Genomic DNA, 12915 nt, shown 5'->3' with positions numbered 1-12915 from the left:
AAGGAATTATCATCTAGCCTTCCCCTGGATTATGGTGTACCTCAGGGTTCACTTTTACTGGACCCCTTACTCAGTGCTTGCTGTGATCCAATATCAGCATGTATGCCTGATACCGTCATATATACCACTGGCTCGGAGTCAGACTGCATCATGACAGAAATACAAGAAGCCCTCCAAAGAGTTTAACAGTGGATGAAAAACAGCAAGCTTGTTCTAAATCTCGCGAAGACCAAATGTATGCTTTTTGGTACTAACTTGCAGAAACTTGCAAATGCCATCGAAAGGGTGAGAAATTTTTGCTATTTAGGGGTCACCCTTGACGAACACCTCTCATGGAAAGAGTATGTTAGTAAAGTGTTTACCAATGTTAACAAGTGCTTGGGTCTACTCGGCCGCATCCGATCATGTCTAACGCAGCGAAATGCGGATACAACTGTCTCGTATTACCAGTAGTGTGCTACACCGACACGGCCTGGGGTGAATTGTATGTTGAGTGCAAGAGTAGGTAACAGCGACACAGCGCCTACAAAATCGAGCTGCACGCATAATTGTCAGACTAGCAAGCACCAGCGAAGCTCTCAAGACACTAGGATGGCCTAACTTAGAAACTATCAAGAAAGGGAACAAATCTATCTTAGTCTACAAATGTCTTAATGATTTAGTGCCCTAGTATCTTTCTGATCATTAATAGAAACCACATTTTCCATAATTACAATATACGTCGGCGTGAAGACATTCATCCTTCAAGACCCAAACTTAGCCCCGGAAAGGGAACTTTTAGATACTCCGGAGCGATTTTATTTAACTCATTACCTGAAACATACAAACGGGAAGCGTCCTTGGAGGCTTTTAAGCGACTTATGATGAAACACGATTATGCATAGATTTTTCTTAGTTTGCAAATGTTTTATTTATTTTTTCTATCTTGTAATTTTAGCCCAAAAGTGTTTATTAGAGTCATATATATTGTATTTTTTTCTCTCAGACCACAAGTTTTTAGACTACAAGCGTTCATTGTAATTCATTACTTTGCTATTATGATTTTAGGTGTATACAGGGCCCCTCAGGATAACAGCCCCGTAGCTGATTGGGCCACCCTGTCTTAAATGAAGTCCGCTTACTTACATTTCGTTTCGTACACTTTTTGTCGAACATTAGCTCACCTCTAACTCCCCAACCCCTCACCCCACGTCCTCCACCCCTGTCACTCAAAAACGGACTGACTTGGGAGTTTAAGATGTAACGAGAACATAAAAAACCGTTAGATTTAGTAAGTAAAACTATAACTTTGCACCTGGATCAGTGACACTCTCAGGTCATGTTTTTGCCCTTTCTTTAACGTGGACTACTACGTGAAGTTTCCTAATTTCACGTTTGAAAGGCGTAGACAAACGACGACAGATTTTTCTTTCCCTTTTTAAATTTAGAATCGGGCAGTAAGAATCCGACTGCAGGAGAATTTTTTTTCCTCTGGTCTTGAGAACATATTTGTGTTGCTTTTTTGTGTGACAACGCGGGAACACTAAATTGTATAAACTAAGGACATTTGTATTGCTTAAAATGAGCGGATGTCTTAGAAAACAAGTTGTTTATTTCGACAGCTTTCACGGCTTCAGATTGGTTGATTCCAATCCATTTTGATTCTTATTTCCGATTCACAAGGTAGGAGTGCCTGTTAGCGAAGGAAACTGACTGGTAGTAAACAGACTATTAAAGGTTGTGAAAAGGCACTTGCAGCGTCAGAATTCAACATTAATTTGTTTTAATTATATATTTTTGGGCACATTGCTTTTAATCTTCCAAAAATTCTGGGGGGGGGGGGGGGAAGCTCAAGCCACCCCCCCCCCCCCCTGTCCCTCCCCGCGCTACGGGGCTGGCCAGGGCTGAGTTCCTCGAAGCATGGTTAGCGCTAACCATTGGTTAAGAGGTATTAAAACCTATAGGTTGTCATGGCATTTAACCCGGGTGAGCGCTAACCATGCTTCGGAGCAACTGGGCCTTGCTCTATCCGAGTGAAATCCAATCGGGCGACAGGGCTAGATGTTCCGAGCATGTCTCGTTTTGTGTCAGCGGAAGAGTCCATGAAAACAAAATGGCGGATTGGCTGATGGGTTCAGAAATGCTGACGGATAGATTTTAAAATTTTTGAGAATTAGGGAGAAGTGTTTTTATCCTGATCAAGTTAAACAGTCGTTTTTCAGCCATGGACAGTCTTAATCAAGAGACTGATCGGTGAGTTTTTTGTCCTGTTCTCGTTCATAGCTTAAATCGAGCTACGGATACGTGTCGCTTACTATAAAAATTATTGAAAGTGCCTTATAGTATTGCGTTATTTCGGTCATTGAAAAGAAAACTTAAACCTTTCCGAAACTTCCCTTAGTTACTGTACAGCTCTGTATTTTATTTTAAAGAAACTGTAGATATTTATAATACCGACTTCTCAATCTGGTAATGATGGTTATCATGAAATGAAATAAAATTTAAATTTTGTGACTTAAAATCTATAAATGCAACATTACCACTGAGGAAAATAAAACACAGTGACATACAAAATTGCGCATGGATTTTAAAATTGCCGTCTCAACTGACACAACTACCCAGAGCACATGTGCCCTTATATATGCAGATCATCCAAGCAAAATCAAGGACGGTGTCTACTAATAGAGAAGTATTTTTGTGTGGTTTATGGCTATGCCTGGAAAGCAGATCTCAGCAAGGGCTACTGGAATCCACAAAGAAAATTGGGAGTAACCACGCATTTTTAAGAGATAATCAAGCAACAATTATTCTAAAAAACAGAAAAATACAAAGTAATGTATGGCGTTATTTTCCAAATTGAAGCTTTGTTGAAAAATGCATGGTTACCCCCAATTTTTTTTCTGGATACAAATAGTTTTAAACGGCATAACAATATCCCCATATTAGTAGGCATCACCCATTGGAAACCCAAGTATTTTGAGATGCGCAGAATGTATGCGCAGTAACAAAGTAGGCACCGTCCTTAACTTTATGAAATGTAGTACAAAAGCTTATAAAAGGAGCCTCTATGATCTTCAAGAACACTTAAATTAAATGACATGGGACACTTACACAACTGATGGCTACAGTGTAGATTTAAGAAATATGCTCTCAGCGTATTTTATATAAGCTTATAGTTATTAGCATAGAGTTGCACCACTGCATGGTCAATTTATTAATTTATCCTATTTTGTTTTATTACTCTAGCACCCTATGATCTTAACATTATGGCCTTTGCTTTTGTGGATTAACTGCGAACAAGTCGAAGTAAAAAATAGACCATGGTTTTATGCCTTTATTTTATGGTCTTTTATAATTGAATCTCATTTTTTCATATAGGAAAAATACATGAAACAAGTGTAAAATTGACGCATAAATAAAGCAAGCCACTGTCAAGTTCAGTTGTTGCATCCATGAAAACTAATGCTCTGGATGTTTTTGTATCTGTTCTTACTTAAGGCTAATTGTTGGGGTACAAGGACTGCTGAGCAAGCTAAGTACAACACATCCAGACTTGTTACATGGTAAGAGAGCATTAACATGTTTACAATAGTTCCCGTATTTCCCAACTGGTTTTGTGTCCCTCTCACCCTTCCCCCATTTCTGCCAAGGATTTCATATTCCACAACACTAGCTGGGCATTGGGCATCCCCCCCTCTCATCCCAGTCCCAGTCAGTCAACTGACTTGGTACCTCTTGGGAGTAAAAAATTTATTCAGACCATGCCCACAAAACAGAATTCTGGTACTTTTTAGGGGACCTTTTCAAAATTTACTGAAGATCACCACTGTTACTTTTATATAGGAGAAACCCCCCCCCCCCCCCCTCAAGCACTTTGTTAGCCATACTGTAAGAACACCGAGACTTTCTTCCCAGGGTCCTTTTCTGTTCCTTCTTCAAGAAATCAAGAACCCTAGTTGTGTTCTGTGAGGATCTTTCTTCTATTTGATCTTTCATCCACTGTTCAAAATATATCTTTCGCATATTTACATTTATTTAAAGCAATTTAATATTGTACACTTTACCGCCCATTGATAAAAAAAATTAATAAATAATAAAGCGTTAATATTGTGCACTTTAATGCCCCTCCTTTACAGGGAATTTCATCCAGAACACATTTTAGGTGTCATGCAACCAGCCAAAACCAGGGTTCTTTCCGAAGGGAAGAAAAAACAATTTTCATTCTTGGTGATCATTTCCTTTACTCTTATGATCTGAATGTTTGATGATGTACCATAAAGTTCTGATAGTAGCGACCCTCTTTACTTTCATTATAAAAATTATCAGCTTTTGGGGCTCGTTACTTTTGGGGAGACATTATTTTCGGGGAACAAAAAAGAAAACATGAAACAAAGCTAGCGCTAGCTCTTTTTTCCAAAATGAAAAATTATATGATTCGCACAGAGCTCAAAGTACAACATACAGAATAAAGACCATTCTGATGTAAGAGTGCCAGATGACATTGGGGCTTGCAGCTCCACGCAGGCCCACCAAGCAAGATTCAATTACTCGATGTTGCATTCAATGCAGAATTTAAGAAGAGTGTTGACAGACTCACTACGGAACACTTGTTCACAAATCCAGAGCTATTTATGAGTGAAAAATTAAGCGCTGGTTATCAATGTGTGCTTTTCACAAAATGGGTGGGCACAGCATGGCAAGAGTTCTCACGTCAGCTGAAAGACAGTTATCGATTCATTCGTAAAATGTGGTACTGCACTGCCCATTTCTGGTAGCAGGGACAGTGAAATAAACATCCATGGTCTACCGCACTACTGCATGAATGAATCAGCCGATGTAGAGGAAATCAAATTCTTTTCTGACTCAGGGGAGGAAACTAAACTCAGTGTTTTTACTCCATGGCACAGTCCAATGCATCTTATATTGCAGTATATAGAGTTTTTAATTTTAATTTGAAGAAACGTTCCTGTTTGTTAATACCAAATTGTACCAGTTTAGTTTTCACGTTATGCCATCAGTGAACTGATGTCAAGGGCGGATAATGGTTTAAGGCTTTCCTTTGTTGAAAGTGCCTTATCATGATCAATTTGTCAATGCACCAACTGAAGATATTAGCATTGCATATTAATAATTTGACTATGGATTGGAAAACAATAAAGGCATTCAGTATGGGTATAACATAATTAAAAACCAACTTTGTCTTGCTACTTTTTGGGGGAGTCGCTACTTTTTTTGGTGGGGAGGGGGTGCTACTTTTGGGGACTCGCTATTTTCGGGATTTATTAGAAGCCACAATGTTTTGACGTTATTTTCGGGGGGGTCGTTACTTTCGGGGCGTCGTTACTTTCGGAGCGTCGTTACTATCCAAACTTTAGGGTAGTGACATTGTGAGAAGAAATTAGATGCTGGTTATTTTGTTGGGGCATAAGGGGTTATTTTGCTTTAATCTGTCTCTTAATTTGTCTTTCTAAGGTTGTGATCAAACAACTGCCTCCAACCCTTCCCCATGCTTTAGCCCTTTAACTGTGTCTAGATATAGACTGATGTATGTATTCACTTGTTTTTTTTTTTTTTTTGTCGTGCAGCTGTTGAACAAGAAATAGAACACAACTTGGAACAAGCTTAAGTGAACTGGGACCGACTCACCATCCTTATTAACATTAAGAACCGCCACAGAAAAAGCAGAGTGCTCGAATGTAAGTCTTTCTGAAAGTTTCTTCTGTTTAAAATGAAATAATTGTAAGGTTATTAAATCTTCTTCTCATTGGCACAAAATTAGGTATAAGGGTTGAAATTATTCATCCAAAATCAACTTATTGCAGCAACAAGATAAAGCAAAATAACAGACATGGCTTTAAAGGAAAATTAATTTATTGATCACCAATAGAAACTGGAATGGGGTTTATAATCTTGAGAACCATGGACAAAAAAAAGACATTTTCCACAAACCCTTGTGAACTGCTATTGATGAATTCTTCCACTTAAGGTGTAGGACTACACCCTCTGACAAACCTTTTCTTTTTTTAATTATTTGCCTTACAGGACATTACAGAGAGATATAATCTGTAGGACGTGAAAGAACCTACACACTGTTTGAAAAGATTAAGGTCATGCTGATGTCCAAATCTCACCCCAAATTTTATACCAACTTGATACTGAGATATACTATTTTTTTATGTTGATGCTTTCACAGAAAAGTGGATCAACTTACGTATGATTTGAGACATTTGAAAACAGGCCTTAACAACTACAAACATCGGAAGATGATGAAGGTACATATAACAATAATGACATTGTTACCTTTACTGCCAGTATGCATGTTGGCTTACAAGTTCTTAACCTGTTCTTCATAATTAGCTTTGGAAAAATCCGAATCCGGATTATTGATTCAAGATCACTCAGATCATGGTGTATCAAAGGAACTAATGAATCTACTCTGGGTAAAGATACGTCGGTTCCTTGGATGCAACATGGCCCAAGTGACCTTACGTCAAAAATCCGGATTTGGATTTTTCCAAAGAAACACATCCTAAATCTTCCATGGATTAAGTTTGATTATTTTATTATTATTTGCATTTTAGTAAAATGAAATAGACAACAATAAGTACACGATGAAAATTCTAGGAAAAAATTTCCAAGCCCCCAGCAGGAATCGAACCCACAACCTTCCATATACTAGTTTGGATGCTCTAATAACTGATCTATGGGTCATTCATATGGTGAACAGGTCAGGCTTGAGGTCACCTATAGCTCAGTGCTTAGAGCATCCAAACTAGTATCTGGAAGTTTGCAGGTTTGATTCCTGCTGGGGGCTTGGAAATTGTTTTCCGAGAATTTTCATTGTGTACTTTTCATAGCATTGGGTGGTTGGCTGGTTTGCTAAATTTTAGTAAAAGCTTGTAAAATATGAGACAGGCTATTTAAACATACAACAACAATCTGTCAGTAAGGATGCCTCCAATAATAAAATTTAACCTCAGAAATTATTTTAACAAAAAAAAAATAATCATCATCCAGTCTTCATGAGCAGCAGCACCGTATAATGACAAACTTGTTGCCATGTAGAGTCCTCTTCTTTTGGAATAAAAAGACCTTGTGTTAAAATTGTTGTTTTTGTGGCTGATAACATTGATTCTTTTGGCAGGAACAAGAGGGAAAAGAAAGAGAGGAACTTTTAAACAGAAGGTTTACAACTAATGTAAGCTACGTTACTTTTAGTATGTTAGATGTGTGTTTTTACTTCCAGAATCAGTGGAAGAAATCCCCAAGTGTTACCATTCAGATGTAAGCCATCAGAATCAGAATTCTTATGAATGCTGTTTTGCCCCGTGTTAAGCTTACTAGGTGATATTGGGGGTTATAGGTTAACCATCTAACTCGACCAGAATCTAATTTCTCCTTACCTAATGACTACATTTTCAAACATACAGGTCATGAGAAACAAATAAATGATCACAAAAGATGACATGTTCTGATATTTAAACAAATTTTCCCAGCTAGGTATCATAGAACAGAAAGGAGAGTAAATACATGTTGATATTTTGCAAAGGTTTTTATAGGAAATTAGCGTTAATTTCGGACAAAAATAGTGTCCGAAAATAAAACCGTCCGAAATTTTTACAGTATAGTATAAAACTTTAAAAGTACTTTCTGGGCGACAGCATCACATATTCAAAGCCAATATGCATGATATGTTCAGAATTCGGATTAGGTGGCTGTGCTCAATTGTTCTTTTTATCTTTGGAGAGGTAAGTATTTGAGACACTGCTTGAGGCATAAGCTTGATTGAGTTTGTGTTATTTTCTGGTTGGTGTAAAACCTTGAAGGTACAGTAAAACTATCATTTTCACAGATTTTTTCCAGTCAAATTCATGTTTTTTAGTCGTAAATTTACTTTGGGTATGTTTCAGCGCAGTGTCGGAAATTTTTGTCCGAAAGTTGTCCGAAATGAGGGAAAAAGTGGCCGGAAATTAAACGTCCGAAATTTTTTGCAAGTAATGTAGTATGTGGTGTTTTATGTTTTTTTGTATTGTTAATTTCCAACGTTCACAAAAGCATCATTGTTATTAACTCTTTTGACACAGCTTTTCCAGGAATGTTTTTGAAGGCATTCAAAAACTCGCAGCGCATGATTAAACACTGCTGCTTGTGTTTCAAACATTACTTCATTTTAGAATGATGATGTCAAAGATTGTAATAATGATGATGATGTCGTTAATGATGATGATGTGAACAGCTGTACTTGACTGTTTAGATTGTGTTATTTGTTTTTTAGGATAGTGGCGAAACATCTATCATGATAGACCATGAACTACAGCATAACACCTCACTTCAAAATGCAGACAGAGGAATAAGTGATTTATTGAGCAGTGGATCTAGTATTTTGACAAGTTTGAAAGGTTAACGTATGACTTTAAAAGTAAGCTCATTAAATTTCCAGTAACTTAATAATAAATTCATTTACACATGACATTCCACTGAGTAGTATTTTGACGAAGGAACTTTAAGGTAGTTTTGATTCTTATTTGACACCTTTTTATGATGTAGTTTATATCTACTGTATTTTTTTATTTTTCACCCGTGAAGTAAATGTTTAAAGAAAAAACAAGCTGCACTAAGTTATTACAAATTTTATATAGGAAGGAAATCAAGAACATATTACATTAACTTGAAGTTGGTGTCTATATTTTTTCCATTTGTATCAAAAACATTTGAAGGCTGATTGCATAACCGTTTTGTTCCAAATTTTAGGCTGCTTTTTTTTTCATTTCGCTTGAAAAGTGGCTAAATATTTGCATGTGGCCTTTGGTTTTGTTAGTGAACCTTGCTCTTTGGTTTTATTCACTGGTTTACGCTTAGTTTTCTCCAACTGGCCATCAAAGCAAATTTGCCAATTAACTGTCTTTCAACAGGGAGCTCATAAAAGAATATTGGATATTGCCAGCACGCTTGGTTTGTCTAACACTGTTATGAGGCTGATTGACAAGAGGGCAACACAAGTATCGTTGTTTGTTGGTGCAAATGAAGGGCTTGGTGCAGATTGCGCTTTTGCTGTTTCAGCTCACATTCACAGGAATGTGTGCAAGTGGCCTTGAGTTCCTTCAGGAAACACTGTCCCAATGTTTTATCCATTGCTTTATCCATTGCTTCGTTTGCAATTAAAACATATTAGGATTTAGAACAAGCTGATTGTGAGTTTCCAGTTTTTCAAGACTTGTGCCTGGCGTCAGCATTTTATCCTGTCATTGACTCATCACAAGTCAAAAGCTCAGCACAAAAAAGATAAAGGAAAATGCTATTTATTTATTTATTTATTTATTTATTAAGTTATTTTATTTTATTTTATTTTATTTTATTTGCTGTAAAACATGATATAGTAATACAAAAGGAGCAATAACGATTTGGCGAGGAGACCTCAAGAAACCATCAAGCTTATATAAAGAGGTCACTTCGAAAACGCAATAAAAATTAATACAAAATAGTGCTGCGTATGTAGGGCATGATCAAATCAGGATTATTACAATAAAAACTTGTGCATTCGTTTCGTGAAAGTAGGGAAACAAGATGAACCCGTTGTGCATGCTATAAAAATTTTGCATTGATATCTAAAACACTATTGCCTTCTGGGGATGCTTGGGAGCTAGGGTCCCACTCATTGTTCAGAAAAAAATGAGACTGAAATGGTAGACTGCGAAATTTTTTGCGTTGCATGTCGTATCAATGCACGGCCTTTGAAGGGAAAGCCTGGAACAAGTGCGAAAATAGAAAGAGACTGGAGAGTTTTTCTTGCCTTGCATGTTCATATCTCGCAATTACACATCACAAGTTATGCTTTCAATGTATTTTACCTCGTATATTCACTTTACTCTTCACATGTATGTGAATGTCAAGGGAAAAAAAGCGACTGTTCTAAAGTTTGTCTGTAGTTCTAGCCTCTTGTCTTACAGAAATTCTAGATACGCAACTATTATATGTCTTCCATAGATAGCCTAATGATGTGTTTATTTCTCTGTATTTCCTATTAGGACAAATGGATTGCGTTTGGAGGAATGATCGTAACCTGTATAATTATGTTCTTAGTCGTCAAGTACCTCACATGATATTCAAGGATAAGCCAGTAGCTTATCAAATAATAATTACTGATCCCCATGAAATTCTATTGTTCTCTCTGCATAAAATCAACGATTGTAGTCTTTAAGATGACAAAACAACTGTCTGAGGAAAACGGAGGCGGTCCGTTTTTGTCAGCAGGGAAATTATCAGGGGTAATATAATTAAATGCGCTAAATAAGCATGCTGCAATATTAAAAAATATTGCAGTGTGCAGGTTACAATATTAGGTAAGGCTCTTCCACATCTTACAGCTCTACAACAGTACGTCTCTTCTTTTCCAGTCACTGAAACAGCCGGCATACCGCCAGCAAATCTTCCACCTCCTCCAGCTACACAGTCAAACAATGCTGAGGTATTTAGTGTGGGAAGAAAGCGAAAAGCATTGGATGATCAACAACCCAACGGTGTTCCCTTCAAGCAGGCGGCGCAACAATTCTTTTGCGAAATCTGCAGCGTACAGCTCAATTCACAAAGTCAAGCATCACAGCGCAAGGAGGGAAAAATTCACAAGGTTAATGCAACCAAACGTGACCTTTTAAACTCGGTAGGTCTTTTAAACTTTGCTGTAATTCTGCTTGTTAATATTTATGTTTTTCCTTTCTCGTGGCCTACAATAGTTAACAATCGCGCGCACTTGTTTTCAAACCCTTTCTATTTCAGCTGTTTTACTCTGACATAAAAGGTTTTTGTTGTGTAAATGTAATTGGACATCTCTCCTTTTTTATGTTTAAGAATTCAATTTAAAATCCCGGTATGTTTCCATTTTAGTTAGGCGTCAATGAAATATGTACGTTTGTGGTTAAAATGAAGCTTAAATAAGTAATAATTAAATAAGATAAACCCTTTGTATTTGGTGAGAGTTGAAGACCTTGATTAAGCATATTTCATCAGATAACTTGTTGAAAAACTATGGCAAAATAAGTCGGAAATATATCAAATTATTTTAATTGCATATTCTAACCATTTTGTTATAATTGCATTTAATTTAAAAAAAATAATAATTCAGGTATTTATATATCATTGACAAAAATGTGAATCTGCATGCTTACGTCTGACAGCTGTGCTCAGACGTTCCTCGTTACCTTGGCCTTATAAATATTTTAAATTAATATCTCTCCTAATATTTGCTTAAATTACGCTGAAGTTTTACTAGAGTGGCCAGTCCATCAGCTTGCACAGAATTAACAGCTATTTGTGAAAAGGTTTCGGTAAATGGATCAACATTGGGGAGAAAAACACTTCCAGACCATTGCAGTGAGCAGGTCGTTTTCCAGAAACAACCCATTCATGTAATTTAGTAAACCACCTAATTGTTAGGGTACTTAATTAGTTGTGGTCTTCCAGGTGAACTTATGTAATCAGCTGTTCTTTAGATCTATTAACAGAGCTTGTATATTGCTTGTGTTTTAGAGGGTTATATAATCACCAAGCTTCTGGAGAAAGCTATAAGTTTATAACCGTATTCAAAAGCGATATGGGGCGCCAATTTTCGGTCCTTTTTGTGCAGCAAGCGCAAGAGACTCTCGCGCTGGATATACGTAAGAACACCCAGGCGATATCTCTCGTTCAGAACCAGAACGCGAATATCACCCAGGTCATCCCAAAAAGACAAATAGAAATCGGTGGGCAGGCTGTCAGAGCCGGTCTGAAGGCCTTTCAAAGCGGAGAAAAGCTCGTCTTAGTAAATAAGCCCTCACAACTAGCACGCTCAATATCATTCAAAGAAAATTCTAAACTATCGATCAAATCGGTTTGGATCTGCATGTCAATAGAATTATCCTTGGCATGCAGATCACGTTAAAAATTCGCAAAAACCCGCTTAATATCAGCCTGTGAAGTTTTTTCGCTATCATCAGCATCTACAACAGAATCAAACGAAGTTTTCTCCGCACGCTGTTGCTCGAGGCGAAAGAAATACCGCGTGGGCTTTTCTCCTTCCTCGATCCACTTGGCACGCGATCGAATTTTAGCGCCCTCCGCCTCACGAGAAATAATAGACGAAAGAGCGCTTTCAACATCTCGCAATTCGGAAACGACAGAATTGTCACCAGCATGGAAAGCATTTTAGCAAGAATTAAACGCTTAGTTAAAAAATTCCGCTCACGATTTACAGACTGACACTTACGTGTGCAGTAATTAATGCAAGCAGAACGAATGACAAGTTTCAGATCATCCCACCAAGTCGGCAATAACACTCTTTTGGCGATCAAAAACAGAAGAAATCTCACGCTTAAACTCATGATCAGCCGAAAGAGCGATATTTAATCTCCAAACACCATCTCGATTATTTGAAAAACCATCAAAAGAAAAATCGAGAACTACAACTGAAATCGTGATCGGAAAAAACACACGGTAAAACCTTGTTTGAACAAACAAATTTAAACAAAGAACGAGACAGCAAAAAACCATCAATACGAGTAGCCAGCGAGTGATCAGATTAGACCAAGTAAAAGAAACACCGCGCGGATTCAATTTGCGCCAAACATCGCTCAAAAAAAATCGGACAAAAAGGCCCTAAGACACTTTTTGTCCGACAGCAAAGTATTAGCAGAATAGCGATCTAATTTGTTATCAATACAATTTTTAAAAAAGTCAGCAGCAATAACGCGAGAACCATTAGAAATAAAATAATCATGTAACCACTCAAAAAAGGTTTTACGCTACGAGACAGTGTTTGGAGCATAGATATTAACAACATTAAGACTCATAGACCCTAGTAGCACCAATGCACTTAAAACGCGCTCGTCAGAATCAAATAAAAAACGAAAGATATGGCCCGAAAATCTGGGAGAGACAAATAAAGCTACCAGATTTGCCAGCAGA

General features: G+C 37.3%; 2 pseudogenes across 2 annotated transcripts in view; both read left to right on the top strand.

Moving 5' to 3' along the window:
* The first annotated feature begins 2086 nt into the window (after positions 1-2086).
* LOC146466283 (Golgi SNAP receptor complex member 2-like) lies at positions 2087-10415 on the top strand (annotated as a pseudogene). Its single transcript, XR_014868071.1, has 8 exons — positions 2087-2232; positions 3478-3542; positions 5565-5675; positions 6173-6251; positions 7124-7177; positions 8255-8398; positions 8892-8978; positions 10005-10415. The product of XR_014868071.1 is annotated as a Golgi SNAP receptor complex member 2-like (transcript).
* Positions 10179-12915, top strand: part of LOC146466281 (allene oxide synthase-lipoxygenase protein-like) — a 38480-nt pseudogene continuing 35743 nt past the window's right edge. Inside the window, exons 1-2 of the transcript XR_014868069.1 lie at positions 10179-10212; positions 10272-10636. The product of XR_014868069.1 is annotated as an allene oxide synthase-lipoxygenase protein-like (transcript). The remainder of the gene's footprint in view (positions 10213-10271; positions 10637-12915) is intronic.

This window comes from Pavona decussata, unplaced genomic scaffold (genome assembly GCF_977016875.1).
Source record: "Pavona decussata unplaced genomic scaffold, jaPavDecu1.1 SCAFFOLD_146, whole genome shotgun sequence".
NCBI classification, from domain to species: Eukaryota; Metazoa; Cnidaria; class Anthozoa; order Scleractinia; family Agariciidae; genus Pavona; species Pavona decussata.
Note: the sequence above shows the minus strand (reverse complement) of the source record. Positions and strands in the feature narration are given on the sequence as shown.